This window comes from Arachis stenosperma, chromosome 2 (genome assembly GCF_014773155.1).
Source record: "Arachis stenosperma cultivar V10309 chromosome 2, arast.V10309.gnm1.PFL2, whole genome shotgun sequence".
Taxonomy (NCBI): domain Eukaryota; kingdom Viridiplantae; phylum Streptophyta; class Magnoliopsida; order Fabales; family Fabaceae; genus Arachis; species Arachis stenosperma.
Window position 1 is genome coordinate 2,313,263 of NC_080378.1, and position 20,367 is coordinate 2,333,629.

The following is a 20,367-nucleotide window of genomic DNA, read 5'->3' on the forward strand; positions in this document are numbered from 1 at the left end:
AATTAGTTTGTCATATTGTGTTATTTTCATTTTTTTGTTTTCTAATATGTTTTAGTTTAGCAAAAGTATAAGTAACTAATAACATTCTTGAACAATATGTGAACAATATGAATTAATATAGTTAAAAGAGTAAATTTAATGAGTAGTATTAAATTAGGGTGTAATGTACTTATATTTGATTAATGATTGTTCATGTTATTTAAAATAATCATTATTTTTTAACATTTTCCGTTAGTTTAATAAACTAAAGACTAATTTATCATAAATTAAAGTTCTATTTTTTAAAATTTATTATTACGGTGAAATTTGAACTATTAATATTTATTTAAACAAAATATTGAACTAATATGCGATTAAATTGGGGAAATCAATGTAAATTAGCAACTAGGCAATTAGATTTGTTTTGTCAGAATGTTCGGCTAGGCAGGTAGTCCGGGGCCTAATCAAATACAAAAACTGAACACTAATTAAAATTGGAAGAAGCCATTAAAAATCCTCACCATGTTGTTAAGAAGTAAAAACTAAGAAGATTAAAAAAATAACTAAAATTTATTTTATTTAATATTTATTTATAATTAATAAATATTAAATAAAATAAATTTTGTTTATTTTTTATTAATTTATTTTAGTTATCAAATATTTCTGCTTAATTAGCTACTCGATCATCGCTGAAGAAGAATATCTATTGCAATGAAGAGTTTAGTATACAAAGCTAACCCTTTTCATGTACTTCTCCACAACATTATTAGGAAGATTGATTCGAGATTTGTAGTTACTATAGAAGGTACTCTTGAGAGTCTTCTCATTCAAGAAATTCATAGGATGAGTTTTAAAAGCATCATCTTTGCTTGGTACACCAAGAAGAACAGCAACACCTCAAGCCTAAAAAGGGAAGAGAATATTTAAGTTTTAGTATTAGTAAATAACTTATCATAACAACATTATAGCAACAAATAAAAAAAAGAATAAGTTTTGATTCAATTATACTATAGATACATTCAAATGATGAGATCATACTTTGGATACTGCTAGTACATTCAAGAGAACGATCTATATTTTTATTGATCATTTTAGCAATTAGCTATTGTGCAACATTAATATTTTAGTCTTTCTTTCATAAAATTATAAATAATTATTGAAAAAAACATAGAATAAACTAACCTCTTGTACATGTTTATTATGATATTTTCAGTTCATAAATTTATTAACCCCAAACTTTTTAGCCTTCAACAATAGTAAAATGAGAAAATAACATTAATAAATAAATACAATTTGTAGATTTGAAAAACTTGTTCAATATACTCCATGCTTAATCATCTACTACATTTGATTCAGAGAGAATGTGATAAAGAAAAAAGATAAACAAGATGAATAAAAATATATACATTAAAATTAAAATAAAAAAGATATATTAAAATTGAGTATAAAAAAAATCACTCTATTTTTTATTTAATTTTTTGACTCAACAAGAAAGGAATTCTTCAACCTAACTTGTCAACGCTATAGTTTGCGAATTGAATCCAATGAACTCCTCAACCTTTCATTCAATTCTCCGATGCAACAAAAGAGAGACTTCTGAACCTCAATTGTCCACACTATGTATGGTTTTATCGCCAAACCAAAAAGGAATTTTTAAATCTCTAAATCATTCAATATTATGACTACACTAGTTTATAAAGTATTTATAACCTCTTATTAGGTTAAAATATAAAAACCCTTAAATCCACAAACATAACGCCCAATCTAGTAATTAAATAAACAAAATCAAAATATATCAAATTAATTTAAAACATTCTAAAAATATAAATTAATATCTTCTAAATGACACTTAAACTATTCACATCACGAACATTTAAAACACATATCATATTTTTCTCCTCTTCAAAAAAGATTCGTCCTCGAATCTTATATGTAAAAAAATAGTATACGAAAAAGATAATAATTACAAAGAAGCTAATTTTTTTTGTTTTTTCTTTCTCTTTTTTTATATTTTTCTTTTTTATCTCTTTTTTTTGCATAGTATGTTTTTTTATTTTTTTAAACAATAAAATTAACAATAATGATTAAATAATAATGAAAAGCAAACGAAAACATGAACACAAGAACATAAAAAAAGAGACGACAAACACTAGACTCTCTTTTTTATATATAAAAGTAGAACAAATATAGATTATTAATAAGAATTAATCTAATACCTGAACTTTGATCCCAAATGATAAAAAAAAGATAAACAAAATGATAAGAATTTAAACTGAATAAAAAAAAAGATACATTCAAATTAAAATAGAAACAAAAATGAAAGATTGAAATTGAGTATAAAGAGAATCATTACTTTTCAACCTATCTTGTCAATACCATAGTTTCATCACAAAATCAGAAAAAAAAAAATTTAAACCTCTAAATCATTATGTATTGCGACTATACTAGTTTATGAGGTATTTATAACCTCTTATTAGGTTAAAATATAGAAAATCCGAAGCCCACAAACATAAGGCCTAATTTAGTAATTAAATAAACAAAATCAAAATACATCAAATTAAATTAAATTATTCTAAAAATATAAACTATTATCTTTTAAATAAAACTTGAATTCTTCATATCACGAACATTTAAAACTCGTATAAACCCCAATTTGAATTGGCTGGAAACTAAATCAACCCGAATAATTCTTGATACACCAAAAATCCTTGTCCCTTCAACAACAAAAAATTTGGATTAAAAAAAGAACAAGAGTCACTATTCACTAATGTCCTTGATCCATATTTATAAAAAATGCAATGTAAAGAAAAGTAGAAGATAACATATAACAAGACCAACAGTTCTGATTCCAAAAACAGCAACAAAAAAATTAGATTTTGGTTTTGCAACATTGATAGTGGCACCAAGACCTACAAACATAAAAATAAAAACTAAATTGTCAGATAACAAAATCACCAACAAACAAAACGTGAGGAAATATATTAATCTAGGATAATGTTGCAAACCTATGCAGATTTCATAGCTGAGAACACAAACTTTATCAAGTGGTGCTTCAGGGTTGATCTTTGTAACACATTCAGCATGAACCACAATGTATTCACTGAATGTGAAAATCCCAACAAAATGATAAATTGATTTTTTTTTAATGGAGAATCTTGATTCTTGATCATAGATCATGACACTCTTGTCAGTATTGATCCTAAAAAGATCACATATGTTATTTTCTTCTGACTTACAGTGAGGACATTCACCACACTCTCTGATAAACACAGGGAGAGCCTGGTCATCTGATTTCAGATGAGTTACTCCCTCTTTTACTCTCTCCATAATCTTGCATCGTTACCAATAACATTATTCTTTAACTTAATCTTCTTTGGTATAATGTAATGTTGAATAATGAATGAATCAATGTACATATAATAGAGAATCACAGGACTTAATACAAAGAAGTTATATAATAATTAAGGATATGATCAAGAAGAGCAAATTCATTTTAATGCATCTTTTATTCTTGTAGTTTGTATAAAAATCATCAAATTGCTCTTAGCTTGGCCTATGCAGTTCATTGTAACTTCAAATTATTTTAAATAGATGTAAAATGTGCTTTTTTTAATGTAATAATAGATAAAGAAGTCTACATGGTTTAATCTCCTAATTTTGAAAACAAAATTTTTTTAAATTATCCTTTTAAACTTGATAAAGTCTTATACGGGTTGAAGCAAACTCCTAAAGTTTGGTATGAAAGGCTTAACTTATTTTTATTGAAAAATAATTTTTAAAAAAGAGCCATTTACATTATTTTATTTATTAAATATTTCAATGATCATTTTATTCTTGTGCAAGTTTATGTTGATGATATCATTTTTAATTCTACTAATGAAGATTTATGTGCAGATTTTACACTAAATTTATGACTAGTAAATTTTATATGAGAGATGATAGGAGAGTTCACTTTTTTTCCAGACTTGCAAATTAAGCAAACGGTTGATGGCATCTTTGTTCATCAATAGAAGTATGCCAAGAAACTTGTCAAAAAGTTTGGGTTAGAATGTGTTAAACCTATGAAAATTTCTATGTATCCAAGCATCAAGCTAGACAAAGATGAGCATGTAAGAGATGTAGATGAGACTAGATATACATAAATGATTGGTTACTTAATATATTTTGCATCTTTAAGGCCTGACATAATTCAAAGTGTTAGAGTGTGCTCAAGATTCTAATCAAAGTCCAAAAATTCTCATCTTTCAACAGTAAAGAGAATCATTAAATATGTACTGGTACTACTAATTATAGTTTATGGTATCTGAAAACTGATTCCTTTAAATTAATGGATTATTATTGCAATACACATTTTGCTGGAGATCGAATTGATAGAAGAAGTACAAGTGATATTTGTTGTTTTTTTGGCAAATTTCTTGATGTGTGGTTAAGTAAAAAATAAGTCACTGTTTTGTTAACTGCCAAAACTTAGTACATTACATCATATTTATTGTTCTTAATTACTATGGTTAAAAACACAATTAACTAATTACAAATTGAATACTTCTAATATAAAAATAGAAATTCAAATTTTATATTTTAGTTTAAATTCTGAAAATTTGTATTTTTATAAATTTAAAATAGAATAATTAATAATTTCTTAAAATTTAAAAAAAAATCATCTTTTAATTTATTAGCACATAAAAAATTATTACTAAGATCATTAATATTAAAAAATATAGTCCTTTAAAATAGTACGAGTTAAAATAATATATCAATCAAATTATTATTTAATTTGTAAAATAAAATGCATAAACAAATATTTTGATGGCGGTATTTATTATCTCAAATTCTAAAAAATCCAAATTTGAGTTCTTCGACCATCCTTAGATGATTATATATACTTTATATAATAATTTTTTTTAACATTAAAAATCTCAATAACAATTTTTTAGATAGTAATAAATTAAAGAATAATTTTTAATAAATTTTTAAAAATTGTTAATCGTGCCATTTAAAATTTATAAATTTGTGAAATAGAAAATTTTTCAAAATTTAAATTAAAACAAAATTTTTATTTTTATTAATTTTTATTTTTACTTTTTATATTTTATTTATATCCAAATAAAATATTTTTTTATTCATATTTATATTTTAAAATTAATTATTTAGATGTTTATTCTCTATTAACGTTAAATGTCAATGAGCTTTGAAAATAGTAAAAACTGTGTAAATTAGCCGTTGTGTTCTAAATTCGTTATCAGTGGCAGCAAAATTATATTGAAATTTTTCTTTTTTTAATTTTGTTATCAGTTGATTGTAAAAGTAGGGTAGAAAATATACCATTTTAATTTTGCTTACATTGGCTGCAAAAAGCAAGAAATAATATGTAAAATAGTAAATAGTTGTATTTTTATATAAAATGTTAAATATATAATTTTTTATGAATTTTGCTATCGTATATTTTAAGGGTATAGATTAAATATACTATAAAAAAATATTTTAATGTTATTTATTACAAAAATAATTTTTTTACGTTTTTAATGTATAAAAATTTTTTTATGGTATATTTAATCTATGTTCTTATTAGGACATATAATAACAAAATTCTTCTTTTATTTATTGGAAAAAGAAAAGTAAAAAATTAAAAGGTTCTTAAATATATGAAGCGAAAATCAGATGTCATTGATAAGCTCATAGTCTGATAATGTTAAAATGGAAATTAATGTAGCGTCTTTGATTAAATAAATTAGACGAGGTGGCCCAACTTTAAAATCAAGGGGAAAAAACCTAATATTAACGCACCTTAATGAAAAATAATTAATAAACCTATTTTGGTGTCATCTTAACATACACACGTGAATAACCCATTTGTTCTCAAATAAACAGATGACAAAGTTAGGGATGTTGTGAACTTGCTGATGCACAACCATGGAGCAGATGGAGTGAGTTAAAAGTACATTAAAAACATAACATAAAATCAAAATAAAAAAAAAAAACACCACTGGTCCAACATTATAGTAAGTGGTGGAACCATGCATGTAGAAGAATTAAAACTTAATAAACCATAATTTCAACGAGTTTTTTTAACAACAAGAAGAAAGTGTAGTTCTATTAGGTGGGATCGATTACATGGATCAAATAAATATTAAAAACAACAAGATATTAACATTTTTTACTTTTAAATTAAACATAAATATTAATAAAAAAAATATTTTTTATTTAGATTCAAATAAAATATTAAAAACTAAAATAATAAAAATTTTAAATTTTGTGTTTTAATTTATATTTTAAAAAATATGTATTTTTATAAATTTATAAATTTAAAACAATAATTAACAATTTTTTAAAATTTATTAAAAATTATTATTTAATTCATTAGCATTTAAATAACCGAAAATCTTTTACTTTTAAAAAAATTATGTATAACTTTTTAAGGTAACATATGAATTATAACATCAATTTTTTCAAATTAAAAATAACAGATATTATTCGTAATAAAATAAAATAAAAAGTTCAATCTAAATTTATATAATATGTAATTTAAAAAATAATTAAAATATTATATCAACAAAATTATCATATAAATAGTAAAATTAAGTATACAACAAATGTTTTGCTCGCGGTAATTATTACGTCAAATTTTGAAAATTTTAAGTTTGAATTTTTATACTATTTTAAAGGCTATATTTTATATGATTTTTCTTAAAACATAAAAAAATAATAATGATTTTTTAGATGCTAATAAATTAAAAGATGTTTTTAATAAATTTAAAAAAATCGTTAATTATTCTATTTTTAATTCATAAATTTATAAAATCGTAAATTTTTTAAAATTTGAACTAAAATATAAAATTTAAAATTTTTATTATTTGTTTTAATTTTTTATATTTTCTCTCGATCCAAATTGAGATATTACCTAATTGGTATTTAAAGTTGTTGAAAACAATTGAATTTGTGTAGTAACTGACATGTTTATTATAATATTTTAAATTTTTAAAAATTAAATAATAAATTATTAAAAAAAGTTTTAATAAAAAATAATTAAATAAAATTATATAATTATTAAAATTTAATTTAATTATAATTTATTTTATTAGTTTAAATTATCTATTAAAAACTATTTTGATAAACAAAATTTAAATTAATTTTAATATTAATAATAATAATAATAATAATAATAATAATAATAATTATAATTATAATTATTATTATTATTATTATTATTATTATTATTATTATATCCCTTGGCCGAATGCCATTTGGAAAGGAAGAAAGCCACCAACGTAGCTTAGTATGCATACATATATATTTATAAATTTGACACGTATTATGTTAGTTATTAAATGTCATTATCAATTTTTGCTTCATTATTTCTTCTTGTCACCGAACCGTAATTAAAGGAAATAAGAAAGAGAGAACGAAGCTTTGCAAGAGAAAACTAAGAGAGAACCGTGAAAAATCTCTAATCTTCCTGTCTCGATTTTTTACGATCCATAACTCTAATAAAAAATTTAATCCAATAAAAATTTTCGTATCTTCTTCTTTTATACATTGGTGTTATTTTTATTCGGTAAAAATTGACGGTAAGAATCATAATAATAAAAACGTAATCTCCTATAATAAATATTCAGATATACTAGATCATTCTAATTGATCCTAATTGATCCTAATTATATTCTAACACGGCCAATTAGAGTTTTAGGAGGCCCAAATGATTTCTGACGTTTCCTTCTTCAACAGCTCAGTCAAAAAATTTCTACAAAATTTTTGTTAATTTTAATTTCGTACGGAGATAGGAGCTTTTATTTTAAAATTAACAGTTTTTAATTTTTATGTCAAAAAGTCTATTGAGTAATTACAAATAATTTATATGTATTTTGTGTGTCTAATTGATTAGAATTAGTTGTATTATGATTATGAATATTGGTCAATTTGATGTTACTTGATAAATTGAAATGTGAATTAAGTTTATGAATTGGGTTTGAGCTGAGATTGAGTTTGATGTTGGGATTTATGGTTGTGGAAGTGGATAGTAATGGATTTTGGTATTAGCATGATGGGGAATAGGTGTGATTGATTATTTGGTGATGCGGAGATATGTGTAATTAAGCGGTGATGCGGAGATACGTTTAATAATATAGGTGATGCGGAGGTGTGGGTATGTAATCAGTGATGTGGAGGCATAATAAAAAGAAAGGAAATGAGAACTAATGGAGGAAATAGATACTTAAGAGGAAAGAAATAAGAAAGAATGAATATGTTAGATGCTTGAAAAGCGTATGTTAAATGAACTTTTATGCCAAAGTGCTAATGCGGAAGTGCCCGCCTAATTGATAGCCTGAGATTGCTAAAGTGGGAATGTCCGCCTAACTGATAGCCTATGATTGCAAATGCGAAAGTGCCCGCCTAACTGATAGCCTAAGGTTGCTAATACAAAAGGTTCGCCTAACTGATAGCCTGTTCTTACCGTAATGCCAAGATATCCTGACTGACATGGATTCACCCATGATGATAATTGTGCCTGTCTGACACGGTAAAGGAACCATATTCGGGGTTTGCCCCGAGTAACGTCGGGTTGCGCGTAGGCAACCGACGCGTGAGCTCATGGCCTGCTTAGGACAGACATGCATCATACTGTTTGCATATTTGTATTTGATTGTGGTTGTTTATCTTGTTTTTTTTGTGATTGTGTTGTTGTCTTAGTGTCTTACTTGTGTACTTGACTGGACACTTTACTTGTGCTGTGGACTTAATAATGTGGTGTGGGCTGATGTCTGTGGATTGGGTTTAGGTATATTATTTGCAATGCTGGCTTATTTAGATATTGCGGCAATTGAGAAATATTGTTTAGGGACGAGAAATTATTAATGTGACAGAGATTTTATTTAAGTAATGTGGTTTAAGAAAAGGGGTTTACTCGGCTTCAGGTAAGACATAGGAAGGATTTCAAGAGTTTAATAAAGAAAACTGTTTTTGGGTTATGAGTTAACTATTTGTATATTATTCTGTATATTTTTACTGCATTCGCTATCCTTACTGAGAACATGCGAAGACGACGTTTTCACCCCCTACAGACCTTCTGTTTCAGCGACAGGTTCAGGGATTCTATGCGAGGAGCAGCGGCAAATCCACAGAAGTTTTATGTATATGTAATCATACTTTCTGTATATGGTTTAATCTTAGGCTTTATTTTTTCCCTCGCCGTTTACTGTCGCTGATTTTTAGGGGGTAGGACTGACATTTAAAAGTCTTGGAGTAAGTTTATGTATGTAAATATTACTATGTGATATATATACTTTTGTAGTTAAGTGTTATAAAATAAAGTCTCTTTGCGATTTCTTATTTAAAATTTCGATTCGTATTCGGAAAGACTTAATATTAAATATAGTATAAAATGAAAAGGGTTAAAAGTAAGTAATACTTAAGCCTTTAATACGATTATGAGATGCTAAAAGTTAAGATGTTACATTTATTTTGTCCCAACTTCACTAGCAGTTTTAGCAAAAATATGCATTGAAATATTTTTTTTTCATTTTCGCTTATAGTGACTGTAAATTTAGGGTAGAAAATATATATTTTCAAATTTGCTTACATTGGATGTGAAAATAAGAAATAATATGTAAAATAGTAAATAATTATATTTTTGTATAAAATGTTAATAAAAAAGTTTGAAGGGCATCAATTTTAATTTGTATTTATCAACCCTTTTAGGCAATAATTTAATATTTTTTGTCTAACATAGTCTAATATTTTATTTTTAGTTAACACACTTTTAAATATTGTTAGTTAATTACAAGAACTACAATATCTCTAAAGTAAATATGACTGAAAAATATTGACACTACAATTCTTTTATATTTTACTTTAAAATGTATGACAGGTATATTATTTATTTTATCCGAAGTCATACAAGTCTAGTTGGGTGGTTGTGGTTAAGACTAAGCCAAGAAATCACATCGAGTCTGATGGAATAGAGGGTCAGAAACTTTTTTAAATTAATGACTCAATTCTTTCGAAAAAAGTGGTTGATACTGGTGATCTTATTATCCTTAGGTCGGATGCTTTATGGATGATGACACACAACCCGTAGACGACGATAATCTTCAAGAATAGAAGATGAGGTTGATACAGACAAAGAAGAAGAAGATGAGTTCGATGATCAGGAAATTATTTCAGAAGAGGAAGATGATGAATCTAAATAAGGTTAATGTCAATATAGTTCTATCCTATATATTTCTTTATCAAACTTTTATTTCGTTTTTAGATCCTGTATATTTGATCTTTTTCATATTATATAAATCACTGTTTTCAGATAAAATACTAATTATTTGTTAATTAAAAGTTAATAATCAATTATTAACTATCAGGATCCATTATAGCTTGGAAGAAAAATAAAAAAATTGGCACTACCGGTGAATTTATCGATAATAGTGATTATCCAGATTATTAAAAAAAACATATTTTTTGTCGAATTATTTCGAAGTAGCGCAAAGATTCAACTTATGGCACCAACTTTATAGTCAAATTTTTTTCGATGGTAAAATTCATAAGATTTTTGTCCCTTGAACCATTAAAATCTGTCGCAAGTTATTGGTGGACAGTAAAATTCGCCAATAAATATTTATCGGTGAAATTTATATTGTTAGATCTAATTTGATGGAAAATTCAATGATAATAATATTATTGATAGATTATTTTTGTATTTTTACTGATAAATTAAAAAATACTCAATATTTTTTTTTATAGTGTGTGTTATGCATTATTATATTATAGATAAAATAAGCATTTTCTTTTGATATGGAAATCAATATTTTTTTTAAATTTGTCACTAGCAAATCGAATTCTCGGTTTTTTAAGTTAAAAAAAATTTCAATGCAAACCTGAGGGTCTGTCTTAATGTGCAACTTTAAATTTTTGAAATATATAAATTAGAGAGTCTAATTTATATAGATATAATTTTTTAATTTTAAATTTTGAAATATATAAATTAGAGAGTATAATTTATATAAATGTAATTTTTTTTATCTCATCGTAAAGTAAATTGGAAAATTTAATTTGCACATTTAAAAAATTTTAAAAACAAAAATGATAAATTTGATCAGATTTATATATTTAGATTTTTTAAAAAATTGAAATGACAAATCTAAAAATCAAATTTGTGAATTTTATATCACATTGAAACACACAAAACTTCAACAAAATTGGAAAACAGCAATGATAAACCAATATCAAATATAAAATCAGGTTATTTTTGTTATGCATTATGTTTTTTTTAAATATATTACATAGTTATATATTATATTTATTAATTATTAATTAATACATATAATTTAAAATATTTAATTAAATATTATTTTTATATTTATTTAATTATTATTATTTTAAATTTATTTTTTTAATTAATTATTTTTTAATTGAATAAAATTATTAAAATAAATATCAAATTTTATTAAATATTTATAATAAATAAATAAAAATAATATTTTTATGACTTAAAAGATGATAATTGAATAATATACTTTGAAAAGAATAATAATTTAATAAATAATTTTTAAAATAATGACATTTTATTTAAAAAAATTTTAAATCCGAGAAAAGAAAACGTAATATTGACGCACCTTAATGAAAGGTAATTAATGAACCTATTTTGTTGTCATCCACTCATCCTAAGTTCTTAAGTCTTAACACATAATTTTAGTGCTAATAAATTATAACTTAAATAACATATTTTTTTATACTTATTTAAAAAATTACGGATTCAAATCTTTTCTCCTGATAAAAAAGACTTACATATATTTAGTATATCCCATATGTTTTCAGATACACACATGGTAAAGTGGAAGGAGGAGGGAGGGGAGTTGAGTAAATTGATATTTGAAAAGTTCAAATTTAATAATATATTTTAAGATTTTAATATTTTTAGATTTATTCAAAAGTATTTCATAGAATTAAAATTATTAATTATTATATTTAAAATAAATTTAAAAAAGATATTTTTTAATATATAAAATTATATAATCTATTAAAAATTTATTTTTCATCTTATTTTAAAATTTTGTTTTAATAATCTTTAAAGTTAAAAAAATTCATTCAATTATTACTATTATCACAAGAAGTAAAAATTAAAGTTTAAAAACAAAGAGCATATAGAAAAATATGAAAGAATAAAATTTTGGGAAAAATACGTCAGTAAACCAAATGCGAAATAGTCTAATTCGATTCACATGTATAGAGACCTATAATCATAAATCAAAATAAGTTAATCAAATTTACTAAATTTTTAGCAACATATATAAATGAATATTGGCTAATTCGATTTAGTAGCCATTTTATTTTGACCATTTTTGGACAAAATAAATAAAAATTGATAATAATAATAATAATAATAATAATAATAATAATAATAATAATAATAATAATATTTTAAAAGATACTAAAATATATTATTTTATATATTATTTTTAATTTAATAAATAAATATTAATTTTAAAAAAAATTTCATAATTAAATATTTTGTTAATTTATTTTTTTAATATATGAAATAAAATAATTTTTTATTTTTAAATTATTATTGATTATGTAGAGTATTTTATTTAAAATTTGAGTACATGTATGAATATTTACATTTAAATTTAATCATTTTTTTAATTACTTTGCATGAAATAAAATAGTTTTTTAATTTTAGATTATTAATTATGTAGAAGAGTATTGTATTTGAAACTTAAGTAAATATATTTTTAATAATTTTTTTAATAAATTTATTTAAGTTATACCACAAAAAATATTTTATTCTATACAAAATAACTTTTAAAAAATTACTTAAAAGAGGTTAGAAATATTATAAAAGTTTGTAATAGCATAATGGCTGAGGTAAATACATAATAAATCGAACTTAGTGGATTCAATTTATGTCCGTTGCTTGTAAATTTTAGTACATTATAAATTTTTATAGTATTTCATGCATAAAAAAAAGATAAACTAACAACATATTTAATTATAAGACTTTTTCAAAATTAATATTTATTTATTAAATTAAAAATATATAAAATAACATATTTTGATATTTTTTAAGTATTTTAATAATAATAATAATAATAATAATAATAATAATAATAATAATTATTATTATTATTATTATTATTATTATTATTATTATTATTATGTGTAATCAATTTTTTATTTATTTTATCTAAAAATAATCAAAACAAAATGGCTACTAAATCAAATTAGCCAGGTTTTATTTACATATGTTACTAAGAATTTACTAAATTTAATCGATCTTTTTCAATTTATAATTGTAGGTCTTCATATATATAAATTAAATTAGGTTATTTTGATTTATCATAAAGAATCTAATTTTTCATAAATTTAGTCCATCTAATTCGATTTATTCCATATTTATATTAATCGAAATAGCCTATTTCGATTTACTCCAAATGTAATATTATCTACTAAATATATTTTGTCTAATTCGATTTACTAATAAAAATTATAATTTAAATTAGTCTAATTCAATTTACATTAATTTAAATTTTGAGTGATATACATATCAAATTTTATTTTGGGTGATTCTAAGTAATTTTTTGCTGTATTTGATTTACTGAGGTACTTTGTCCTAAAATTTCATTAAAAAAATATACTTTTATTTTGTTGGATTATTTTAATCTTTAAATGAGCTAGTTTACTATTATTTCTATTTTAGTCTATATTTATTATAAATTTATTATATATTCATATTCATTATTATTATTAGAATATATATTTTTTATTTTTAAAATTTTAAAAAATTTTAAAAATATTTATAATATTTAATTGTTATAATTTTGCTTTTAATATTTTAATTATGTTTTAATTATACCTTTTTCCGTTAATAATGATATTAATGGAGATGATAATATGACAACTGGATGCTAACGTGTCAATGGCACATCAATGTAAGATTATCATATGTTGTCTCACTTAAAATTACAATTGAGACCTATTAAAACATTAGAGATAAAATTAAGAAATTAGAGATAAAATTAAGAAATTAATTTTGATGCGTTGTCATTATAAAATAATTTTATATGTATATTTAATTATTAATTATATAATATTATATTAATTAAAATAATTATTTTTTATATTGATTGTATAAATAATTATCTAAAATAATACAACTATATAAAATATTTTATATTATTAATTAAAATTAAACTCTAAAATTAAAATATTTAATTAATGAAAATTGAAGCGATTAATGAACATTAGTTCGGAGAAGAAGTTGAAAGAAGCAATCAGAGTGGTAGATAATGTGGTCATGGAGATGTTAGGGCAGAGAAGGAGGGAGATGGAAACGACGACAATAAGTCTTAACAAATCAGACTTGTTGTCTAGATTCACGGGATCCATCGAAGACGACAACTAGTTGAGAGACATAGGCATTAGTTTCTGGAGTATGAATTGGTTGAGAACAAGTTGATGATTTTTTTTTTCTTGTGAACATTAAATTTATAGAGTGTGCATTGTATAGTTTGAAGTTACAGTGTTAGACTGTTAGTGTTATGCGAGATATGATGGAAATTGGGAGAGAACATTGTCGTTTCCGAACAAAGGAGATCAGGGATCATTTTGTCCCCTGTTAGAGTTGTCAGGGACTATTTTGTCCTCCGTTAGAATTAACGGAGTAAAAGACCTAAGCGACTGACGGAGTTAATTATTAGGGACCAATCAAGTAATTAATTTTAGTTGGGGACTAAAGTGTCTAGTCTAAAATTTTTTAAGGACTAAAATAGGTATATATTCTAAAATTAAAATAAGATATAAATGTTGCGGATAAAAATAATATTTTATTATTTAGTAATTTTTTTAATAGAAATCATATTGATAAAACTTTTAAAACACGGCATTTTTATTGAGATTCACTTTAATATAACAATAGTTTCTATTAAAAATAAAAATTATGATAAGTATCACATTTATTTCTTAGAAGACTATATAAAAATACTTTTTGATGAAATACGTATCTTTTTTATTATATAAAATTACTTGGATACCTTTAAAAATATTTCTATATAATTTACTAATAAGAATATTTTTATACAATTTACTTACTATAATACATATTTGTTAGTAGATTATATAAAGAAATTTTTAAAAGTATTCAAAATTATTTTTATATAATAAAAGTGATACACTTCAAAAATATATTTTTTATATCATTTACTAATTAATATATATGATATTTATTATAGGTTTTTTAACTAAAAAATTATTTTATTAAAGTAAATCCCAATAAAAGCGATACGTTTTAATCAATAAAAATAATTACCCTTTAATAAAATAAATGTTTAATACGTTTCAGTTTAGGTTTGCATTAGAGATACTATCTAATTTCTAATAACACTAGACAACCTTAATCCTAAGATGGGTTTGTTAGTGTTTTAAAATTAGCTAAATGATAGACTCTATGTATTAATGAGATATTTCTAGTAAATAATTATTCTACATGACATCAGGTCAAGGGTCTTTTATTTAAGCAAAGAAAATCTTAATTGTTATTATTTGACAGTATAATACGTTTAATTAACTTAAAAGTTATTTTTGTGTTTTTTTTTCTAAATTAATTAAAAGGTGTTTTTGGTCTAGCTATTAAAAAAATTTGTTTTTGGTCTAGCTATTAAAAAAAAATTGTTTTTAAGAACCCAAAAAGCACATAAAAAGGTAAACACTAATCCCTGCAAGTCCAACTTCATATCAAATTAATATGAGCAATGATAGAGAACCAAAAAGGTATTAGCCAAAAACTAATTAAATATTTTTAAGTGAATCTAAAATTTCTACGAGTTAATATATATGGATGTTTCTTTTGCTAAGTATAAGAATATTTCATTTTCATACTAAATGGATGTTCTTTTATATATTTTTTGAATTTTTTTGTATTGCAAATATGAATGTCTTTATTTCTTTAAGAATTTCATATTTTTTTAAATTTTATAGATTTTTAATTATTTTTTGCTAAAATATAATTAGATGTTTCTTTTATTAAGTATTAGAATGGTTTTTTTTCATATTAAATAAATTTTTTTATAATTCATGACATTCACATTAACAAATAGGATCATCAATGGAAAGTTAAGAAATATGAATCCCGTATCAAATCCTAAATATTTTGATCCGGTTTGCATATCATCACAATTGAGAAAGTCAGCGAAATACAAATTTGCCATCCCACATGTCCTGTCCAAGGCATGCAGTCCATACCCTTATAAAGATAACACAACAACTGAAGGCATTGGTGTTTATCAAGGAGAAAGATTCTGTGAAATCCTTGAAGAAATTACCAGAGAGCCTCTAAATGTCGTGCCGAACTGGAGATGCAACGGCACTGATGATTTCTGCAGTTAGGTCCCTTTTTATCTGATAAGGCAATCAAAACAACAGATGGAGTATTTCAAGATGTTTAACTTTATATGCGCTTGTTGAGGGCGTCGCGGAGAGCATGGAAGTCGCCGGCGCTTCCAGCAGCATTGTTAAAAGAGAGAGGTCTGTGTGTGATTGTTGGAGGTGGGTAGATTAATGTGAGAGAGAAGAGGAAGATTTTTATAGGTTTTAATTAGGTTTACTGAATCAATTTTAAATTTTTTAAATTTTAAATTTAAAAAATTTAAAATTAATAATTAATATAAATTAATGTAATTTTGTTTAGTTTTTGATTGGTAACTTTTGATTCCATATACTTTTTCCAATTAATATTATATTGTGCATCTTTGGTACCAAAAAAAAACTTCTAATTAATGTGCGAATATTTCAAACCGTCTTCACCATAGAATTTTCCATAAAATTCAATACAACAGCAAATTAAAGAAATAATCACTAAAATTATATTTAATTTAACATATATAATTTTATGCATATAAAATTATATAATTATTTTAAGTAATTATTGATTATTTAAACTAATGAATAAAGATCTAATAAGTAAAATTAGAAATTTAAAAATTTAAAAATTTAAAAATTCAATCAAATTTTAATTGAAATTAAATTGAATATATTTATGCATAAAATATATAATTTTTAAAAAATATCAATTTCATACTTTATTATTTTAAATTAGTTAACCATTAAAAAATTATATTAATTTCATCGATTAATGGATTGTTTAATCAATTTCTTAAATTATCAACTGATTTTTATCATAAACCGAACTAATTTGATAATATATTCTTAATTCACCTAGTCGAACATTTCAGTCCGATTATGAAAACAATGGGCCTAATAATTTTTTTGCGTAATAAATATGTGACATCAACGAAGCTTTCCAAACTAACCCCAACCCTTCTGTCAAAATAAATAAACAATATAAACTAACCAAGTTGGGTTGGTTTAGTGGTTAGCTTATTAGTCCGTTTAAGTAAGTGTTGGGAATTCGAATCCCACTTTGTGCATGCATCAACCCATTGACCAGCGACATTTCATCCAACGGTTCTCAACTATTAACTTCATGTAAAGTCGTGTATATTGTTGGTTACACGCATGCAGGAAGCATATATTGTCCTTCCAAAACCAAAAGGGAAGGCAGTGCAAAGTGGGAAGCTTCCAAAACCCATAATATTTCATGATGGAAGGCTTGTCCAAAAGCCAACACCTCTGAATGCATTGCTAACACTCCTTTGGATCCCTTGAGGGTTTCCCTTAGCCTGCCTCCGCTTGGCTGCCGCAACTCTCCTCCCTATATCACTTGCCTACTATGCTTTATGGCTCCTCGGCGTTTATGTCACCGTCAAAGGAACGCCACCTCCGCCAGCAAATAAATCCAACTGCGAAGGTGGTGTCCTCTTCGTATGCAACCACAGAACCATGACTGACCCTGTTTTCCTCTCCATAGCTCTTGGTCGCCCTATACCGGTGGTAACCTACTCAATCTCCCGCTTCTCAGAGATAATCTCACCGATCAAGACAGTTAGGTTAAGACGCGACCGATCCACAGATTCTTCCATGATTAAGAAGGTTCTACAAGAGGGTGACCTTGTAATTTGCCCCGAAGGGACAACTTGTAGGGAACCTTTCCTTCAAAGGTTTTCGGCCTTGTTCGCCGAGTTGACCGACGAATTGGTGCCAGTGGCAATGGTGAATAGGATGAGCATGTTCCATGGAACAACTGCTAGAGGGTGGAAAGGGATGGATCAATTAGTATTATTTAGTATATCTGAATATTTATTATAAGAGATTACGTCTTTATTATTATGATTCTCTTAGTACTTATAAATATCTTTTATATTGTATCATTCCAGACAATTTAAGTAGATAACTTGATTACACTCAATAATACACTTTTTAAATTACTCTCTCAGTCTCTTGTTTCTAACAGGATCCACTCTTCTTCCTCATGAACCCTAGCCCAGCTTATGAGATAACATTCTTGAACAAATTGCCTAAGGAGTTGACTTGCGTGTCAGGTCGGCAAATGAGCATTGATGTAGCCAATTACATTCAGAGCCTCATTGCTGAAACATTGTCATATAAATGCACAAGCTTCACTAGGAAAGACAAGTATAAGGCTCTTGCTGATAATGATGGAACTGTTCCTATTGACAAAAACCCTATTCTTAAGGCCAACAAAATCATGAGTTGCTAATCATTTTCAATGTTAAAGTTATCTAATTAATATCTCTAAGTCAAAAGATACATTGTTATAACAGAGAAAAATTGAGGAATAAAAGTAAGCAAGGAAGCAAGCAATAGAAAAAATGGTAATGGTATTAAGTATGTAATATAGTAAAAAACTTCTCAACTTAGTGGTTGTAAGGCTCTTTGTCTTCCTTTTAATTCTGTGTTCGTCATGGTAATGTCATCAACACACAAGTTGACCGAATTTGAAGCACCATATATTTCAATCAGTGGTTAGCAAACAAAATATCGATCTTTCTATTATTCTTTGCTCTTGTAGAGTTATTTAATAAATTTTACTCTATTTTTATGTTACTGTTCTATTGAACATATTTTACTGTGTTTATTAGTTAGGATTGTAGAATATATGTCATGAAATGCTGAAAATAATTGATTCTAAAAAGATCAAAAACAAAAATACAAATGAAAGAATTAAAACTAGTAAGTATCATTAAACATAGATTATTTTCTATATCTAAATTAATACAGATTAATAAATTTCTTTTAATTTTAGGAATAAGGTGATCATTTCAAACAGAAATATGCTTCGGTGGCCGGTTCTCTTTGGTGAAATAAATAAATTGAGAGATCAAACCATTATGCAATCTGACGCCACAAGATTCTCCATGCCATCCACTGCAATATCAAGTCCTTTCTATAGGTTTTTATTAGAGATATAGAAAATAAATAAATTGAACATTGTAAGCTGCTAAGAATTTCTAGACTTGGTTGTATATTGAATTTTTTGCGTACTGTCTAGTTAAAACAAATATATCCTTTGACTCTATAAATATTCATTCTGAAGTTTTTGATAAGATCCTTTGCCATATTAAATTTTAATGAATATGTCTGTATTATTATATTATAATCCTATTAATTTGAATGAATTTAGATGAACACTTATTAAATTGAATATATTGAAAAAATAACAGCTGTACCAAAATTTATTCACATTCACACCTGAAGCTATTTTCCATCATACAATTGCTGAAAGTAATTTGAAAACCAAAAGTTGCTATTAAATATCACAACACAACACAACTCAAAAATTAAATCTCATTTTCATTAAAAAAAAAAACAAAAACATTAACTGAATTCATTGAAATGCTTACAATAAAGAGCAATGCTAGGGGCAGCAATTTTTGTGATTGTTAGCCATCAATTAGCCATCAATGATGATTTGATGGTGTGAGATTGGTGTGTGATTTCATCCAATGGCTCACCTTCCTCTGCTGGTTACATACTGGCCAAAATTCAATAAAACTGCTGGCTCCTTAGACTTTTCCTACAATAAAACACCGAAATTTATTCGACTAAACACTGAAAAAGCTACTGTATTGTCTTCAATCTCTGAATTGATAATTTAAAATTTGTCCATGATAAAAGCTGAAATTTGACTATATCATTAATCTACTATCTAAAAAGTTCAACTATAAAAAGTAAATCATATATTAGCACAACTATTGACATGCACAAAGACAATTTTATCTAATTAAAGTATATCAATTTTACCTCACCGGAAGCTTTTTTTTTCTTTGATACATTTGCAGTCTATTTTTCGGTATTTGTTTGCAGTCTATTTTTAGAATATCCTCTTGTTCTCATACATAGCGGGCTTTGAAGGTAATTAATATCATCCAAAGAAGCATCTTCATGCCATAACAAACATTTTTCCTTTACTTTTGTCTTTATATTTTTGCATCTCATCCATCACATTATCATAAGCGCGATGCAGAATTGCAGTCAACTCCTCAAATT

General features: G+C 24.7%; 2 pseudogenes; one reads left to right on the forward strand and one right to left on the reverse strand.

Moving 5' to 3' along the window:
* Positions 1–699: 699 nt before the first annotated feature.
* LOC130961199 (alcohol dehydrogenase 1-like) lies at positions 700–3,306 on the reverse strand (annotated as a pseudogene).
* Positions 3,307–17,475: 14,169 nt separating this feature from the next.
* Positions 17,476–18,577, forward strand: LOC130961202 (glycerol-3-phosphate acyltransferase RAM2-like; annotated as a pseudogene).
* Positions 18,578–20,367: the final 1,790 nt, after the last annotated feature.